This window comes from Mus musculus, chromosome 8 (genome assembly GCF_000001635.26).
Source record: "Mus musculus strain C57BL/6J chromosome 8, GRCm38.p6 C57BL/6J".
NCBI lineage: Eukaryota > Metazoa > Chordata > Mammalia > Rodentia > Muridae > Mus > Mus musculus.
The window spans coordinates 4,082,559-4,096,104 of NC_000074.6; the positions used below are offsets into that span (position 1 = coordinate 4,082,559).

Here is a 13,546-nt window from a genome sequence, read left to right on the forward strand (position 1 = left end):
AGAAAGCATAACTACACAGCGAGGATCTATTGATCACTACACTGAGGTTATCATAGTTCCTTAACTTGTCCCAAAACCGGGAACCTTAACTTGTCCCAAAGCCAGGAACCTTAACTTGTCCCCATGGTTTCCTTTTTACTTTGTGCCTGCTTCCTGGCAACTTTATATTTGCCTCTGTTTTATCCGAGATCCTTCCCAAATCACTTTTACTTTGTGCCTGCTTCCCAGCAACTTTATATTCGCCTCTATTTTATCCGAGGTCCTTCCCAAAACACCTGGGTTACTTTGTGCCTGCTTCCTGGCAACTTTATATTCGCCTCTATTTTATCCGAGGTCCTTCCCAAATCACTTTTACTTTGTGCCTGCTTCCCAGCAACTTTATATTCGCCTCTATTTTATCCGAGGTCCTTCCCAAAACACCTGGGTTACTTTGTGCCTGCTTCCTGGCAACTTTATATTTGCCTCTATTTTATCTGAGGTCCTTTCCAAACTCCTGGGGTCCTAAGTTTCACTTACTGTGAACTTACCCTGCCAGCAAACACTGACTGCTGAAAGTTCTGAAATCGTTCGGTGGGGGAGTCGGTTCGCAGTACGGGCCACCATTTGTCCTGTCCGCTCTCGACCAGCAAGAACGACACGACCACCAGTCCTTCTAACAACAGTTTATTCAGCAAACTTCAGTCTTCATCTATCTCCCCCAAACCCAGGGCCTCTCACTTTTATATACTCTCAGTCCCCATTCACTCATAGCAGGCCATGTCACCTCACCAGGCACACAGCTTCAGCCAATCAGGGCAGCAGGGGCATGTCTCCACCAAATATGGACTTGTTTACACCACCAGCATCATGGTGCACCTGTGCAGCACTCACGATTGCCGTGGCTTATTTTCAGGTGTATGAGGAAGTCAGGTGCAAGTCATAAGACTTAGCTGCAGTCCCTGGCGCCTTCTTGGGACTGCTGCCACACCCGCTCCTCACAGACTGGACCAGAAAAGAAATTCCTCCTGACACATGATAATCAGAACAACAAATACACTAAATAAAGAGAGAATATTAAAAGCAGTAAGGGAGAAAGGTGAAGTAACATATAAAGGCAGGTCTATCAGAATTACACCAGACTTTTCACCAAAGACTATGAAAGCCAGAAGAGCCTGGACAGATGTTTACAGACACTAAGAGAACACAAATGCCAGCCCAGGCTACTATACCCAGCCAAACTCTCAATTGCCATAGATGGAGAAATCAAAGTATTCCACGAAAAAACCAAATTCACACATTATCTTTCCACAAATCCAGCCCTTCAAAGGATAATAACAGAAAAAAAAAAAAAACAATACAAGGATGGAAATCAAACCGTAGAAAAAGCAAGAAAATAATCCCTCCACAAACCAAAAAGAAGACAGCCACAAGAACAGAATGCCAACTCTAAAAACAAAAATAATAGGAAGCAGCAATTAATTTTCCTTAATATCTCTTAATATCAATGGACTCGATTCACCAATAAAAACACATAGAGTAGCACACTGGCTACACAAAGAGGACCCAACATTCTGCTGCTTACAGGAAACCCATCTCAGGGAAAAAGACAGACACTACCTCAGAGTGAAAGGGTGGAAAACAATTTTCCAAGCAAATAGCCTGAAGAAACAAGCTGGAGTAGCCATTCTAATATCAAATAAAATCGACTTCCAACCCAAAGTTATCAAAAAAGACAAGGAGGGACACTTCATACTCATCAAAGGTAAAATCCTCCAAGAGGAACTCTCAATTCTGAATATCTATGCTCCAAATGCAAGGGCAGCCACATTCATTAAAGAAACTTTAGTAAAGCTCAAAGCGCACATTGCACCTCACACAATAATAGTGGGAGACTTCAACACACCACTTTCATTAATGGACAGATCCTGGAAACAGAAACTAAACAGGGACACAGTGAAACTAACAGAAGTTATGAAACAAATGGACTTAACAGATATATACAGAACATTTTATCATAAAACAAAAGGATATACCTTCTTCTCAGCACCTTATGGGACCTTCACCAAAATTGACCATATAATTGGTCACAAAATAGGCCTCAACAGATACAAAAATATTGAAATTGTCCCATGCATCCTATCAGACCACCATGGACTAAGGCTGATCTTCAATAACGACATAAATAATGGAAAGCCAACATTCACGTGGAAACTGAACAACACTCTTCTCAATGATACCTTGGTCAAGGAAGGAATAAAGAAAGAAATTAAAGACTTTTTAGATTTTAATGAAAATGAAGCCACAACATACCCAAACCTATGAGACACAATGAAAGCATTTCTAAGAGGGAAACTCATAGCTCTGAGTGCATCCAAGAAGAAACTAGAGAGAGCACACACTAGCAGCTTGACAACACATCTAAAAGCTCTAGAAAAAAAGGAAGAAAATTCACCCAAGAGGAATAGACGGCAGGAAATAAACAAACTCAGGGGCAAAATCAACCAAGTGGAAACAAGAAGAACTAATCAAAGAATTAACCAAACAAGGAGTTGGTTCTTTGAGAAAATCAACATGATAGATAAGCCCTTAGCTAGACTCACTAGAGGGCACAGGGACAGCATCCTAATTAATAAAATCAGAAATGAAAAGGAAGCCATAACAACAGATCCTGAAGAAATCCAAAACACCATCAGATCCTTCTACAAAAGGCTATACTCAAACAAAACTTGAAAACCTGGACGAAATGGGCAAATTTCTAGACAGATACCAGGTAACAAAGTTAAATCAGGATCAAGTAAACAATCTAAACAGTCCCACATCCCCTAAAGAAATAGAAGCAGTCATTAATAGTCTCCCAACCAAAAAAAGCCCAGGACCAGATGGGTTTAGTGCAGAGTTCTATCAGACCTTCAAAGAAGATCTAATTCCAGTTCTGCACAAACTATTCCACAAAATAGAAGTAGAAGGTACTTTACCCAGCTCATTCTATGAAGCCACAATTACTCTGATACCTAAACCACAGAAAGATCCAACAAAGATAGAGAACTTCAGACCAATTTCCCTTATGAATATCGATGCAAAAATACTTAATAAAATTCTTGCTAACCGAATCCAAGAACACATTAGAGCAACCATTCATCCTGACCAAGTACGTTTTATTCCAGGGATGCAGGGATGGTTTAGTATACAGAAATCCACCAACGTAATCCATTATATAAACAAACTCAAAGACAAAAACCACATGATCATCTCGTTAGATGCAGAAAAAGCATTCGACAAGATCCAACACCCATTCATGATATAAGTCTTGGAAAGATCAGGAATTCAAGGCCCATACCTAAACATGATAAAAGCAATCTACAGCAAACCAGTAGCCAACATCAAGGTAAATGGTGAGAAGCTGGAAGCAATCCCACTAAAATCAGGGACTAGACAAGGCTGCCCACTTTCTCCCTACCTATTCAACATAGTACTTGAAGTCCTAGCCAGAGAAATTCGACAACAAAAGGAGATCAAGGCGGATACAAACTGGAAAAGAGGAAGTCAAAATATCACTTTTTGCTGATGATATGATAGTATATATAAGTGACCCTAAAAATTCCACCAGAGAACTCCTAAACCTGATAAACAGCTTCAGTGAAGTAGCTGGATATAAAATTAACTCAAACAAGTCAATGGCCTTGCTCTACACAAAGAATAAACAGGCTGAGAAAGAAATTAAGGAAACAACACCCATCTCAATAGTCACAAATAATATAAAATATCTTGTTGTGACTCTAACTAAGGAAGTGAAAGATCTGTATGATAAGAACTTCAAGTCTCTGAAGAAAGAAATTAAAGAAGATCTCAGAAGATGGAAAGATCTCCCATGCTCATGGATTGGCAGGATCAACATTGTAAAAATGGCTATCTTGCCCAAAGCAATCTACAGATTCAATGCAATCCCCATCAAAATTCCAACTCATTTCTTCAACGAATTAGAAAGAGCATTCTGCAAATTCATCTGGAATAAGAAAAAACCTAGGATAGCAAAAACTCTTCTCAAGGATAAAACAACCTCTGGAGGAATCACCATGCCTGACCTAAAGCTTTACTACAGACTAATTGTGATAAAAATGGCATGGTACTGGTATAGTGACAGACAAGTAGACCAATGGAATAGAATTAAAGACCCAGAAATGAATCACACACCTATGGTCACTTGATCTTCAACAAGGGAGCTAAAACCATCCAGTGGAAGAAAGACAGCATTTTCAACAAATGGTGCTGGCACAACTGGCGGTTATCATGTAGAAGAATGTGAATCGATCCATTCCTATCTCCTTGTACTAAGGTCAAATCTAAGTGGATTAAGGAACTCCACATAAAACCAGAGACACTGAAACTCATAGAGGAGATAGTGGGAAAAAGCCTGGAAGATATTGGCACAGGGGAAAAATTCCTGAATAGAACAGCAATGGCTTGTGCTGTATGATCGAGAAATGACAAATGGGACCTCATGAAACTGCAAAGCTTCTGCAAGGCAAAAGACACCATCAATAAGACAAAAAGACCACCAACAGATTGGGAAAGGATCTTTAACTATCCTAAATCAGATAGGGGACTAATATCCAATATACATAAAGAACTCAAGAAGGTGGACTCCAGAAAATCAAATAACCCCATTAAAAAATGGGGCTCAGGAGACCGCACCATCTGCGGAGGCGGCCAAGCGTGTCTCTGAGGGGCGAGCCCCGTTGGTTCTCTCCTTCTCCCTACCCTCTCTAAACTTCGTCTGCTCTTACCTCTCGAGCTTCTGTCTGGGCCCTAGAGATGTAGCCTGGGGTCCCCAAACCAAGGCCGAATGCCACTGTAGCTATGGCGCCCCGAGGATTGGGGCGGTCTCAACCTAACTGGGGCGTGTTTTGGGGGCGTGGCCTCGGCAGGGCGGCTGCCTTGGAGCTGCAAAGTTTGGCTGTGGCGGCAAATGGGTTTGGGCGGCTCCTCGGCGGGTGGCGGTGGTGGCCTTAGCGGTTCCTCCTGGCCCTGTTAATGTCAGGGCCAAGCCCGGGGAGGATGGCGCCTTAGAGCCTGGCCTTGCTGGGGTAGGGGCGGGAGGGGGGCCGGGGCGGGGACCGGCCATGTCGGAGGTGACCTGGAGTCTGCTGCAGCGCTGGGGCGCCAGTCTTAGGAGAGGCGCCGACTTCGACTCTTGGGGCCAGCTGTTGGAGGCGATAGACGAGTATCAGATATTAGCAAGACACTTACAGAAGGAGGCCCAAGCTCAACACAATAATTCTGAATTTACAGAAGAACAAAAGAAAACCATAGGCAAAATTGCGACATGTTTGGAATTGCGAAGTGCAGCATTACAGGCCACACAGTCCCAAGAAGAGTTTAAACTGGAGGACCTGAAGAAGCTAGAACCAATCCTGAAGAATATTCTTACATATAATAAAGAATTCCCATTTGATGTTCAGCCTATTCCATTAAGACGTATTTTAGCACCTGGTGAAGAAGAGAATTTGGAATTTGAAGAAGATGAAGAAGGTGGTGCTGGAGCAGGACCTCCTGATTCTTTCTCTGCTAGAGTTCCTGGTACTTTATTGCCACGGTTGCCATCGGAACCAGGGATGACGTTACTCACCATCAGGATTGAGAAAATTGGTTTGAAAGATGCGGGGCAGTGCATCGATCCCTACATCACAGTCAGCGTGAAAGATTTGAATGGCATAGATTTAACTCCCGTACAAGACACTCCTGTGGCTTCAAGAAAAGAAGATACTTACGTTCACTTTAATGTGGACATTGAGCTCCAGAAACACGTTGAAAAGTTAACCAAAGGTGCGGCCATTTTCTTTGAATTCAAACATTACAAGCCTAAAAAGAGGTTTACCAGCACTAAGTGTTTTGCCTTCATGGAGATGGATGAAATTAAACCTGGGCCAATCGTAATAGAACTATACAAGAAACCCACTGACTTTAAAAGAAAGAAATTGCAATTGTTGACCAAGAAACCACTTTATCTTCATCTACATCAAAGTTTGCACAAAGAATGATCCTGATACAAATAACCAAGAACTTGTGTGAATTTTACCACTCAGAACCCATCATAGCTCTGTGTAGCATAATCACCCTTCAACAGGCAGGAAGTGAGCCCTACCCATGCCAGCTGACCGAGCCAGTCTATTGCACAACAGGCAGGAAGTAAGCCCTACCCATGCCAGCTGACCAAGCAAGTCTATTGCACAACAGGCAGGAAGTGAGCCCTACCCACGCCAGCTGACCAAGCCAGTCTATTGCACAACAGGCAGGAAGTGAGCCCTACCCACGCCAGCTGACCAAGCCAGTCTATTGCACAACAGGCAGGAAGTGAGCCCTACCCATGCCAGCTGACCAAGCCAGTCTATTGCACAACAGGCAGGAAGTGAGCCCTACCCATGCCAGCTGACCAAGCCAGTCTATTGCACAACAGGCAGGAAGTGAGCCCTACCCATGCCAGCTGACCAAGCAAGTCTATTGCACAGCCGAACCCCAGAACAAAAGTTCAGCACATCACTGACCTATCACTCCTTTGGATACAGGTTTATTGTAGATTTGGAAACGTTTTCACTTTTCTATTAATTGTGCAATGAATAGTCTATTTTCTCATTGCCACTACTCCCCTGTTTCCCGGACAGCACTGTTGTAGATGTGCAGAACTTCAGACAATGCAGCAATAAGAATGTGCAAGAGTCTACGTCTCTGCTCACTTCTGCTCCAGTATGCTCTTCTGGTTTCAATGCCACGCTGTGAGTTGAAGTGGGTAGAACTGCTCTGAGAGGAACTGGACTAGTTACATTGCCTAGCAAAGTCTCCTTAGAAGAGACCTAGCCTGGTGCCGTGGGTCTCCTGCATAGAAAGTGTGACCTGGCCAGATGAGCATCCCACCCTGAGTGTTCCCCAGATGACCAGACTGATTTCCTGAAGAGAGCACATGTATCGTCAGGTGGATTATCTGTTCTTCTCTATTGTACTGCTAATTCTTTCTGGTAGTTCTAGGGTTAACGTTGGAACCATCTCAGAATAACTATGGATTTGAAAACGTGTTTACAGTGTCTTTTAAACTATCATTTAGGAACAGTTGAGTCAGATGTCAAGATGTTTCGGGATAACTGCTGCTTTCCTGACCACCCGTTGTGAGACCTTAAGACCCCGTACCTCTCCTTAGTATGCAAAAATCTGGAAAGACTGTCTATTTTTTAATATAGGTAGATAGGATTGCCATTTATTTCCTATTTAGATATACAGTCATTCATCCATATGAAAATATGCAGGTCACTAGTTTATTTTGAATGGACTATTTACTTTTGGTGTAACAAGGCATAAATAAAACTTTGAAAGCAAAAAAAAAAAAAAAAATGGGGCTCAGAGCTAAACAAAGAATTCTCACCTGAAGAATACCAAATGGCTGAGAAGCACCTGAAAAAATGTTCAACATCCTTAATCATCAGAGAAATGCAAATCAAAACAACCCTGAGATTCCATCTCACACCAGTCAGAATGGCTAAGATAAAAAATTCAGGTGACAGCAGATGCTGGCGAGGATGTGGAGAAAGAGGAACACTCCTCCATTGTTGGTGGGAGTGCAGGCTTGTACAACCACTCTGGAAATCAGTCTGGCGGTTCCTCAGAAAACTGGACATAGTACTACTGGAGGATCCCGCAATACCTCTCCTGGGCATATATCCAGAAGATGTCCCAACCAGTAAGAAGGACACATGCTCCACTATGTTCATAGCAGCCTTATTTATAATTGCCAGAAGCTGGAAAGAACCCAGATGCCCTCAACAGAAGAATGGATACAGAAAATGTGGTACATTTACACAATGGAGTACTACTCAGCTATTAAAAGGAATGAATTTATGAAATTCCTAGGCAAATGGTTAGACCTGGAGGGCATCATCCTGAGTGAGGTAACACAATCACAAATGAACTCAAATGATATGTATTCACTGATAAGTGGATGTTAGCCCAGAAACTTAGTATACACGAGATATAAGATACAATTTGCAAAACACATGAAACTGAAGAAGAACGAAGACCAAAGTGTGGACACTTTGCCCCTTCTTAGAATTAGAAACAATCACCCATGGAAGGAGTTACAGAGACAAAGTTTGGAGCTGAGACAAATGGATGGACCATCTAGAGACTGCCATATCCAGGGATCCATCCCATAATTAGCCTCCAAACAATGACACCATTGCATATACTAGCAAGCATTTGCTGAAAGGACCCTGATATAGCTGTCTCTTGTGAGACTAGGCCGGGGCCTAGCAAACACATAAGTGGATGCTCACAGTCAGCTATTGGATGGATCACAGGGCCCCCAATGGAGGAGCTAGAGAAAGTATCCAAGGAGCTAAAGAGATCTGCAACCCTGTAGGTGTAACAACATTATGAACTAACCAGTACCCCGGAGCTCTTGACTCTAGCTGCATATGTATCAAAAGATGGCCTAGTCGGCCATCACTGGAAAGAGAGGCCCATTGGACTTGCAAACTTTATATGCCCCAGTACAGGGGAATGCCAGGGCCAAAAAGTGGGAATGAGTGGTTAGGGGAGTAGGGGGGGAGGGTATGGGGGACTTTTGGGACAGCATTGGAAATGTAATTGAGGAAAATACGTAATAAAAAAATATTTTTAAAAAAAAGGCAGAACATAACAGATACCAAGGAAATCCAAAAACTCATTAGGTCATACTTCAAATACCTATACTCAATCTAATAGAAAATCTAAAAGAAATGGATAAATTTCTTGAGAGACACCACTTACAAAGTTAAATCAAGATCTGATAAAACATTTAAATAGACATATAACCCATAAGGACATAGAAACAGTCATTAAAATTCTCCAAGGATAAAAAAAAAAAAAGCCTAGGGCTGGGTGGTTTTAGAGCAGGATTCTACCAAACTTTCACCGAAGTACTCTTCAAATTGTTCCACAAAGTAGAAACAGAAGGAATATTAAAACATCCATTTTATGAAGCAACAGTTACCCATTACCAAAACCACACAATGATTCAACAAAAAAAGAGAATTACAGATCAATTTCCTGTTGGAGACCATACGGTGAGAAAGTAGGCCTTTCACAGTTTCCCCCCTAATAAGCCAAATGGCCTTGCACTAAGGAGCCGGTTGCCTCCTCCTCCCTATCTCTTGCTGGCACCAGAGACCCTAAAAGCTGAATTATAGTCCCCTCTTCCTTATCTCTTCCTGACTCCTAAGACTTCCAAGGACATGAGTTCTGTGCTGAGCCCAGCCTGACACCCAGGTCTGTTAAGGAGGAATCTACATTCCGGAGATAAGACTCAGAGTGCCTCCTGCCTGCAGTCTGAATTCGGCCTTCATATCCCCAGATGCTCACTTCTTTGTTCTTTGTTAATTCCCCCTCAACCCCTCCCTATTTCCTTTCGCTGTGTGCTTATAACCTGAGACCTTGACAATTCTTTGCTTGGTCTCGCTTCTTTCTCACTCATTTCTCTTTCAGGTTTGCAGTCCCACTCGCACCCACGAATAACTGGGTCCTGCTGAACAGGACAATTTCCCTTATGAACATGGATGCAAAAATAATAAAACTGACAAAACCCACATGATCATCTCTTTAAATGCTGAGAAAGCATTTGACAAAATCCAACACCCATTTATGATAAAAGTCTTGGAAAGATCAGGAATTCAAAGCTCATACCTACACATAATAAAAGCAATATACAGCAAACCAATGACCAACATCAAACTAAATGGAGAGAAACTTGAAGCAATCCCACTAAAATCAGGGACTAGACAAGGCTGCCCACTTTCTCCCTACCTATTCAACATTGAACTTGAAGTCCTAGCCAGAGAAATTCGACAACAAAAGGAGATCAAGGGGATACAAATTGGAAAAGAGGAAGTCAAAATATCACTTTTTGCAGATGATATGATAGTATATATAAGTGACCCTAAAAATTCCACCAGAGAACTCCTAAACCTGATAAACAGCTTTGGTGATGTAGCTGGATATAAAATAAACTCAAACAAGTCAATGGCCTTTCTCTACACAAAGGATAAATAGGATGAGAAAGAAATTAGGGAAACAACACCCTTCTCAATAGTCACAAATAATATAAAATACCTTGGTATGACTCTTACTAAGGAAGTGAAAGATCTGTATGATAAGAACTTCAAGTTTCTGGAGAAAGAAATTGAAGAAGATCTCAGAAGATGGAAAGATCTCTCATTCTCATGGATTGGCAGGATTAATATAGTAAAAATGGCTATCTTTCCAAAAGCAATCTACAGATTCAATGCAATCCCCATCAAAATTCTACCTCAATTCTTCAACGAATTAGAAAGAGCAATCTGCATATTCATCTGGAATAACAAAAAACCTAGGATAGCAAAAACTCTTCTCAATGATAAAAGAATCTCTGGTGGAATTACCATGCCTGACCTAAAGCTGTACTACAGAGCAATTGTGATTAAAAACTGCATGGCACTGGTATAGCGACAGACAGGTAGACCAATGGAATAGAATTGAAGACACTAAAACTTATAGAGGAGACAGTGGGGGAAAGCTTTGAAGATATGGGCACAGGGGAAGAATTCCTGAATAGAACAGCAATGGCTTGTGCTGTAAGGTCAAGAATTCACAAATGGGACCTCATAAAATTGCAAAGCTTCTGTAAGGCAAAAGACACTGTCAATAAGACAAAAAGGCCACCAACAGATTGAGAAAGGATCTTTACCAATCCTAAATCAGATAGGGGACTAAGATCCAATATATACAAAGAACTCAAGAAGGTGGGCTCCAGAAAATCAAATTGTTGGAGACCATACCTTGAGAAAAAGCCTTTCACTGTCTCCCACCCTGACAAGCCAAATGGTCTTGTGTTAGGAGCCGGTCATCACTCCCTTCTCCCTGTTCCCTTCCTGGCACCTGTAAAAGCTGAATTATAGTCCCTTTTCCTTATCTCTTCCTGACTCCCATGACGTCCAAGGACATGAGTTATGTGCTGAGCCCAGCCTGACACCCAAGTCTGTTAAGGAGGATTCCACCTTCCAGAGATAAGATGCAGAGTACCCGCTGCCTAGCGCCTGACTTCGGCCCTCGTGTCCCCTGATGCCCACTTCTTTGTTCTTTTTTAATTCCCCCTCAACCCCTCCCTATTCCCCTTGATGTATGCTTTAAAACCCGGCATTTCAGCCTAATAAACGGAGACCTTGATAGGAACATTCTGCTTGGTCTCCACTCCTCTTTTCTCTCCCATCCCATTTTCTCCCAGGTTTGGGGTCCCCCTCACTCCCACGAATAACTGAGTCCTGATGGATGGGACAAGTGGTGCCCCATGTGCGGCCGAGGTTTGGATCATATTTCCTTCCAGTGGAGGTTCCAGAGAAGTTCTTCGAGACCCCAAGAATTTAGAGGTAGTGAAGTACCACTTCCACCACTCACGGGAGTAAGAAGTCCTTGGTGAGTTGATTCATCTCCACTTCAGGAAATGGGAAATAAGCTATCTAAAGAGACTGCCTTCGTTAAAGGCTTGAAGATAGTAATCAGCGAAAGAGTAGTTAGAGTTAAAAAGAAAGATTTGATAAACTTTTTTATTTTCATAGACCAGGCATGTCCATGGTTTATTATAGATGGAGCAGAGATACACTGTAAAAAATGGTGAAAGGTAGGTAGAGATTTAAATGATAAACTAGCTAATGAGGGTCCCGATGCAATCCCTGCAACCATCTTTTCTTATTGAGGAGTAACTGTGCCTCCTCTCCCTTCTCTGGCAGAATTCCCAGAAGAAGGAGATAAGGAATTAGAATCTGAACATGAGAGAGAGAAAATAAGTTTCAGAAAAGCACTTATCCCGTTTGGGACCTTTTAGCAAAAGAGAGAGAGAATGAAAATAAGCTGTTTCTGAGCTCTCCTAGGGGCAGAAGGAAAACGGGAGATGTCCTGCTTCCTCTCTGGCTCCTATGGAGATATTCTTAGCTCTGGTTAGGATATCTGGGTCCCTTTGAGACATCAAGTTCTATTCTCTCTCTATCATCTGTTTTTGGTGCACCAAATTGTCCATATGTCTGTCTATTTATGTTTGCTTTTGTTTTGTTGTTTGAATGATTGTTGTTCTCTGTTTCATGTTGAAAAATATAAATAGTTAAAACTTTATCTGCTGGCTGTCCATCCTTTGATTTAGTTTAACTTGTTTAAAAAACAGTCTCAATTTGCACAGCAGAAACTGATAAGTTTCTGGCTGGGAGTCAAGTACAGCTGGAAAGGCCCTGCTGGGAACTGATTGCAAATGGAGCTCTTAAAGAGGCAGGCAGCCTTTTGCTTATAACAGAAAGTTAGCTTAAAATTGAGAACTCAGGGTTGGAGTCATTCTAAACAATAGGAACCCAGGAAAACAGGTCTTTAAAGATACTTCAAAATAGGGATAAATTTTGGGCCAGGACTCTGGCAGAGTGTTTCAGATTGAGAAACGTTTGTGTTTGGGTTGAAGCTGAGCTCAGAGGGGAGCAGCCTCAGCGAGGCTTTGTGTGGCACTTCTTTTGTTTCACAAACCGTGACTAGGGAAATTCCTGGGACTTCAGCTCTCCCTCCCTTCCTTTTAGCTGAAGGGGCCTTGTTGCAGACCTAGCCAAATGTCGTTCTAAATAAAGTTTAAATTCAAAGTTTATAAAAAGCCAATCAGGCTGTGGGATTTATCAGGACATTGCGATTTGATTTGCCTACATTATATAAAGTTATAGTGTACAGAGTTTGCTTTATGTATATTGTTTCCTAAGTGAAAAGTATTTTAGTTACTAATGCTTTTCAGGGGATGTTAACTTAAAATTCTTGCTCTCACACAATGAGCTTTTAAGTTCTGGGGGGTAGCTGTAACTCCAGATAAGATTCAGAGGCGATATCTTTTAATACTTAGGGTTTTTAGCTATATTAGAAAATTGTAGTACAGAAAATCTAAGAAGGAAAAATTGATCTGCTTCAAAATTTTATTTTATTTTCAAAAGCTTCCAGGAGATGTTAATTGGCTAAGACCTCACATTGAGGCCTTAAAGCGACTTAAACCTTTGTTAGGTGTTATCTAGTGAGATTCAAAATTACTGGTGAGAAACAAAAAGGTTTCACAGAAAGCAGAGGAACCTTCTGTGATCAATTGTTATCAATTATAGTCAATGGTAATTAAATATTATCTGCTCATTTTATTTTTGTGCCCACAACAAATCTTTGGCAAGAGAAAATATTGTTGTAAAAAAATCATCCTTCTTCACCTCAAAGTAAAGTTTTAGCACCCTATAAAGCCACCGTGGTGCTAATAAAGAATTATAAGATAAATTCATATATTTTTGAAAAACTATAACAAAAATTGTGTCTTAAGAACCTGACAAAGTGTCTGTTCCTTGGTCCAAACAGCCATCAATTTGGTTATTGCAGAATATTAATATTTGATCTATTGCATGCCATCATATCAAATAAAATTGATAATCCTTATCCTAAGATAGTTAACAATTGTTTTTATGCATGCTTCTATATCTTCTATAAATTTATGGATGCATGCATCCCATTTACT

At 41.4% G+C, this 13,546-nt stretch overlaps 1 pseudogene; it reads left to right on the plus strand.

The window, feature by feature from the left end:
• Nucleotides 4,661–7,343, plus strand: Gm16589 (predicted gene 16589; annotated as a pseudogene).